Source organism: Penaeus chinensis, chromosome 16 (genome assembly GCF_019202785.1).
Source record: "Penaeus chinensis breed Huanghai No. 1 chromosome 16, ASM1920278v2, whole genome shotgun sequence".
NCBI lineage: Eukaryota > Metazoa > Arthropoda > Malacostraca > Decapoda > Penaeidae > Penaeus > Penaeus chinensis.
Window position 1 is genome coordinate 20674405 of NC_061834.1, and position 7500 is coordinate 20681904.

Here is a 7500-nt window from a genome sequence, read left to right on the forward strand (position 1 = left end):
TTCACTTGATCTAATGCCCCTTACCTAACCCTACCTTAACCAATTCACTCATCAACTCCTTTACCCATCTTTAACCTTTTCAATATTAACTAGATAGTTGACATAGCAACTAACTACTAACTCAAGCGCCCTTACTACCCTTAACTGTACCTTCCCATAGTGTTATATGACCTTAGATGTCTAGTACATTTATTTTGCTACTAACCATTAACCATTAACCCCTGCCTTGGACCTCAGCCCTCGCCTCAACAAATGTGCTTAGTCTTTTCTTCTCTTCCTTTCCTTTCTTTCTCTTTTCCATCATACCCTTCTTCTGTCCACTTCCTGAGGTATGTGTATATATTATGTATATTATATATATGTGTGTGTGTGTGTGTGTGTGTATTATATCCTAAGGTGTGAGAGCCGTGCTGAAAGGATGAAAGGATGAATGCCAGTCATGAACGGCCTCCGGGAGCCATGGGCACGGTATTCCCTTGGTTAATTGTCCAACCCTTACCCCTCATGGGGACGGACCCTAAGGGGTAGACTGTTTCCTCTCCCCATTTATTTCAGGCTCACCATGGCCAATAATGAAGATGCTTTACCCTTATTAAGGGCATTAAGGCTTGCCCCTCCATCATTTAACCTATTTAAATTTGATTTCATTGATTTCTCAACCCCTGCCTCCCCTTTGACCACGGTTCTGACTGATTACTAATACCCCCTCCTCAGTGTTTGCGATCATTCCGAAATCATCCACCCAGGTTATTTCTAAAGAATACATCCCTTCCTCTGTTCCAATATCCTCCACTCTATATTCTACTGCATAGCCTTCTTCATTGTCTACACACACCCTTATTACTACTCTTTACCCGTATTGTCCTCTTCCCAACAGTACTACCCCTCTCCATACCACCACATCTTCCTCCAGCCTTCGTCCTTCTACTGCTTCCACCTTTCCATACCTTTTGAGTACTTTTTTTGGCCCAGCCAGGTAGAATCAATTATTTCTGATTCCCCCTACAGCCCCGACTCTGACAATACTCGTCTCTTCCAACAATGTCTTTAAAAACAGGTAGGCAAAGTTTCCTTTCGCAGTCGTTCTGATCGTTCACGCCTTGTCACAGTTACATCTGAGTCCCAAGGTCGTGCACTATCTATCCTGACTGACTTCACTGGTAATCCTATTCCTGCCCAACCTCTCTGGATAATGACTGGTCAGACTGTGAAAACGAGTTGCTCGCATGCCTCATCGACTAAGATGCAGAGGCCAACGTAAGTCCTACACCGATGTTGCCAAGATTAGCTTCTGTAGACATGACCTCCTCCATGAAGTTTTATATTGGTGGAGTGTCCTGCGATCTCGTCTAGCAATCTTGCTGACCTGCGTTCAAACCCCCCCTGACGCCAGTGGATGATAACACCGGCCATTCCTTGCACACAGGGAATAATTTAGAAGTAGAATGAAATAGACAGTATGTCACACCAAAAATATCCATTGTAACAAATGGAATAAAACTAAATGTGTATGTATACATGTAATACACACACACACACACACACACACACACACACACACACACACACACACATATATATATATATATATATATATATTATACATATATATATGTATATAAATATTGTATATATATATCATATATATACAATATATATGTATGTATGTATATAAATATAGTATATATATAAATATATATATAAATAAAATATTTAACACACACACACACACACACACACACACACACACACACACACACACACACACACACACACACACACACACACACACACACACACACACATATACATATACACATAGATGTGTGTGTGTGTGTTCTTACCTAGTTGTTTCAATACATGAAAAGAGCAAATCTCAGATGGTCCCGTCAGCTATATTTAAATTGTCATATAACATTTTAAACTGATGCACATTTTTGACACACAACGTTATTTGGAAGATTGTTCCATGTTTCAATAGTTCTGTTTGGGAAACTGAGCTTCTTGACATCTTTCTCGCCTCTTTTTACTTTTAACTTTTTGCTGTGTCCTCTTGCCCTTCTTGTGTTCAAAATTATATAGTCATCTTTGCCTAACTTCACCGTTCCTGTAATAAAGTTGAACATTATTATCATGTCACCTCTTTTTTTTCTTTCTTCCAAAGTAGTAAGACCTTTGCAGCTCATATCTCTTAGAATAGGTGCCCATGTTGTGGCTGGTCTTTGAACTCTTTCTAGTTTATCTATATTTTTTATTAAGTGTAGACTCCATACCACTGCACCATACTCAAGACTAGGTCATATGATGGCTGTAATGACATTCTTCACCATGTCTTCGTCCACATACTCGAATGCCCTCTTCATGTTGGCAATCAGCCCTAGCATTTTATGAACCTTGTCATTTATATGATAATTTAGGATTAGGTTCCTGTTTATAATTATTCAAAGGTATTTTTCTTTATCTTCTTGGTTTAGTATTACGTCTCCTAACTTGTATTGGATGTAGTGGATGATTTTGACTTTCTCTGAACCTGACAACATGGCATTTATTGACATCGATATCCTTATTTTACAATTTCGCGTCGTCTGCAAACATATTCAGATAAATATCTTGGTTTATGTTTAACCTTATATCATTTATGAAAATAGTAAAGATAATCGGCGCCAAGACCGATCTTTAAGGTACTCCGCTAGTTACTCGTCGCCAGGTAGACTGATTCCGTCTAAATAGTTTCCGTCTCACTGAATTTTGGAATATCAACAATAACGGAGTACACAATTGTTCGGCACATTCCCTCAGAACCCATTTAGATGTCTCATCTGGTCCCTCTGCTTTATTCTTGTCTAACCCTGTCAGTAGGTCTTTTATTTCATTCTTTTCGAGTATGATGATTTCGATATTCTGTTTGAAGTTTGTACGGTTACTTGTCATTTCCAAATATGGGTCCTGAACAAACACAGACTGAAATTTCTCAATAAAAAATTCACACATATTCTCTTCCTTAGTATAAACGATATTATTGTCTTTGATGGCGGTAATTTGATCACTACCTTTAGTCTTACTTAAGATTTGGTTGATTGTACATTTATTGATTATATCCTTTTCAAAATCTAATTTCGCCTCCCTTATGGTTTGGGTATACTAATTTCTTCCTACTGAGATCTGTGTCTTCTGAACATTCTCCAAAGGAGCTGTTTGTTTTCTCTAATTTTCTTGCATTTATCACTGAACCACATTGGGCCATTTCTTGCTTCAGTTTTGAATATTGATACAAATTTTTTACTCCTTATTTGTAGAATTCGCAAAATTTAGAATATTGCATACCAAGGTCTCTTCGTTCAGGAGGGTTTCCCAATTCATGCCATCAAAGAAATCTTTAAGGCTTCTATGATTACCTCTTGTAATTGTAAGTTTCCTTTTCTTTCCTTACTTACGATGAGTTTTTACTGTAGTAGACAGTATTTCAACTTAATTACTTCGTGATCACCTTTTCCTAGAGGAGGGAAGTACTCCATATCCTTAATGTTATCTTTATGTTTTATAACTATTAGGTCAACCATAGACGGTCTATCTAGCCCTCTTATCCTGGTAGGATCTGTTACATTCTGGAAGAGACAAAATTAATTTATGACTTCTAGTAATTTTGCATTCCACGAATCAGGCTGAGCTCTTGGATCGAAATTTTCCTAGTCAATTTTGCTATTTAAATCCCCTGATACACAAGAATTTATTTTGCATTAGTTTCCGAAAGTTGTAGCACTTCTTCCTTGTCCTTTAACGTTTCTTGAATTTTTTTTTTGTTATTTTTTCTTGTATACCCCCGGCTTATTATAATATTTACTCCGTTTGTTTCTACCTCAACTGCCTTTAGTTCTACAATGGTGTCTTGCTGAGTCTCTATCTCATTTATAATAATTAATTTCCTTGTTAATATTGCTACCCCTCCCCTCCATTTCCATTTGCCCTATCTTTTCTCCATATATTGTAGTCTCAGAGTTCTAATGTTAAATCGTCTACGGAGGGTTCCAGTATAATTCAGTGATGCATATTACATCTGGTTTGTTATTTTCACTAACTGTATCTAGTTCTAGTGACATTCCTTTTGGTTGCAAGGCTAGTGATTGTCTGTCTCCACATTTTGGTTCCGATAGTGAACTTGTTTTGCTTGGGGGGTCTCTCGCCCTCCAAATGAACGTTTTTAATCTTATTCAGTTCTTTGTTCATTTTTTTTTTTTTTTATCTCCTCAAATTTTCTCTGCAGTATTTCTCTGTCAATTTGGTCATATTTTCTCTTATCCCGATTTTCTTATATTCTTCGTGTGTGGCCAGGACTTCAGCATTTGCTTATTCATGATTATCACCTTTTCCCTTTTCGAATAATCCCCTTTCTTGACCGTCTCTGCGAGCTGTGTCTTTATTTCTTCCTTTGTTATCTTGATATCTTCTTCTTTTGCTTCGATTTGACTACTGTTGCCAATCTTGGTTTCTACTTCTTCCACCTTTTCCTCGAGTTCTTCGATTTTCATGTCTGACTTTCCAGTATTCTCTCTCTGAATGGTTGTGTTCCTACGCAAATTATCTATCAATTCCTGCAAATTATGTTTTCTTCACGTATTTTCGAACATTCAGATAACAGGTTGTCTACCTTAGGTTCAAGAGCCTCAATTCTGTTAGCTGCTTCCGTTAGCTTTATTTCCATGGTGTGTGTGTATATACATGTATATATATAGAACACACACACAAACACATATGTGTGTGTGTTTGTGTGTGTGTGTGTGTGTGTGTGTGTGTGTGTGTGTGTGTGTGTAAATGTATATACACACACACCATGAAAATTAAGCTAACGGAGAGTACAGTCCGTCCATCAGTGAAGTATAGCTCTTACATATTAAATACGGAGGAGATCAAGCAATGGGTGGTCTACGTCTGCAAGCAATGGGTTCTGTAAATGTGTACGGTTCATATTGAAAGAATAATTTGGGTTATAAAGTGAACGAATAAGTGAAATTTTGAAAAAGATAGTGAGGCTTTGTGAGCCGGGAAGTGAGAGCGAAGGAGAGGGAGGCGAGAAGTGACCGCAAATACCACACACACACACACACACACACACACACACACACACACACACACACACACACACACACACACACACAAATATATATGTATATATATTTATCATGTACATGTTGATATATATTTATGTTATATATATGTATACTGTATATAAATAGAATATATATATATACATATACATATAGATAAGTACATCTGCGGAATTATATTTCAGTACACTTGCTGGGTCCCACCTTTGTACATATGGCAGCCACTTCGTTGTAAACATTGCGTAAACATTATTTCTATGAAGGAGGCAAAAACCCTAGGCTGTTTGTAACAAAGAGTGTGATTGGTAGAATATAAATGAACAATAGGCGTTTTAGTGTCTGTTTTTGGAAAGAGTTATGCATACTGTTGCGTTATTAAACCCCCAATATTTGACTCGTAATTCTATAGACATTGCACACACACACACACACACACACACACACACACACACACACACACACACACACACACACACACACACACACACACACACACACACACACGCACACACACACGCACACGCACACACATACACACACACTATAAGTTTATAAGTACGTATAAATAGCTCCCACGTGGTTAGCTCCAACGTGGCGTGGCCATGCTGGCCCAAGCCAGCCGGCGGTCCCAACAGGGCGTGCCCCACGCCACCCACCAGTACTTAAGGCTCAGGATGACCCAGGTCAGCCAGAGTCACTTCAGAGAGTTCCTGCCGACCGCTTGTCGGGTCAGGCTGGCTCCAGCCGCGCGTCCCGGGCTGACGACCTAGCACTAAGCCTTACCCAGACTTGTATCGTGTGAATATCTGTGTTGCTTACGCTTCTGAAATAAACGAGGTTAAGTCAACCGTCCCTTTAACTACTCCTGCTAAACCATATGTTTAAGGCGGTCTTAACCCCTTGCCGACGGATACGACGGGTAGACACGTGCTTTGCCCACTGTTAGTACTTGTTTGATTGTTTATACACATAGATGGCTATACTTGTACTAAGTCACCAATGAGCCAGTTAGGAGTACTGCCCGTCTCGCCCGTTCACCCTTTTCTTTGATTTACGAAATATTTTACATTATCTTATTTTGCTGTTACTAATATTAAAAAACATTATAATAATTATAATGTTTATAATAAAAATAACACCATCGATATCCATAGCACAAGTAAAAAACACGTTTTTCCCGCCAATTCAAATCACGTATGGTCACAAGGTCTACTAATTGACTCCTTTGTGGCTAAGCACTAGCAGAGCCATCTATGAGCAGACATTTCACAAAAAATATAGAAAATGGGCACAGCATTTTCCCCATTTTTTGTTCATTTTCCCCGACGGCATTGGGTTAATAGCCTTCACACACACACAATATCTACATATTCATTCTAGTCCTACTGCGGATTTGCGTTCAATTAATGTTATATAAAGGAAAATATAATGTAGCATGTTTTTGGTTTATTGAATTAGTGTTTTAGTGTTTGATTCTGATGAAAAAGAAACGTCACTTCATTAGTTCGATTAGCCGCTACTAGAGGGCGCAGCTACGAGAACAATTTACAAAAGTATTAGCGATTTTGAATATTTTTATTTGATACAGCTGCCATACATAGATATTTAAAGAATGAAGCGTTTTCAAGTTTCAAGAAATATGCAGCTATAATTGATACTTGCTATGCTGAAAGAAGGGGGAAATACTGCCTCACCTTCATAGATGTTGCCATTCCGATAAACAAACAATTCCAGGAAATCGCATTTGAAAAATATCCCACTACAAAGTCAACGATATCTAATACTACGTGTTTTGTTATCACTTGTTTGAAGAAAACAAAATATGAAATGGCTTACGCAGTTTCCAAAAATAGATACTAATACGCCTATTGTTCATTTATATTCTACCAATCACACTCGCTGTTACAAACAGCTTAGGGTTTTTGCCTCCTTCATAGAAATGATATTTACACAATGTTTACATCGAAGTGGCTGCCGTATGTACAAAAGTGGGACCCAGCAAGTGTACTAAAATATAATTCCGCACATGTACATATATATGTATATGTATGTATGTATATTTATATACATATGCTTATATCTGCATATATATGTCTATGTATGTATGTATGGTTACAGCACTCGTGGTGCTGCCGCTGCAGTTGCTAAATGCTTGCGCTCTGACAATTGGCTCGTGACCAATCTTACGGTGAGAACCCGCCGTCGCCTCCGACTCTTACAGAGCCTTTTACGCATATCCTGGGGTTCAGACCGAAAAAAACACTCCTCCATCTCCATGTTACTCTCATCCTTTCTGCTCTTCATTATGACTGCCATATATATATATTCCTCTGCCTCCCTCCTCACTCAACTTAACACTATCCACTATTGCAGTCCCAGTTTAGCCCTAGGCGCCTTT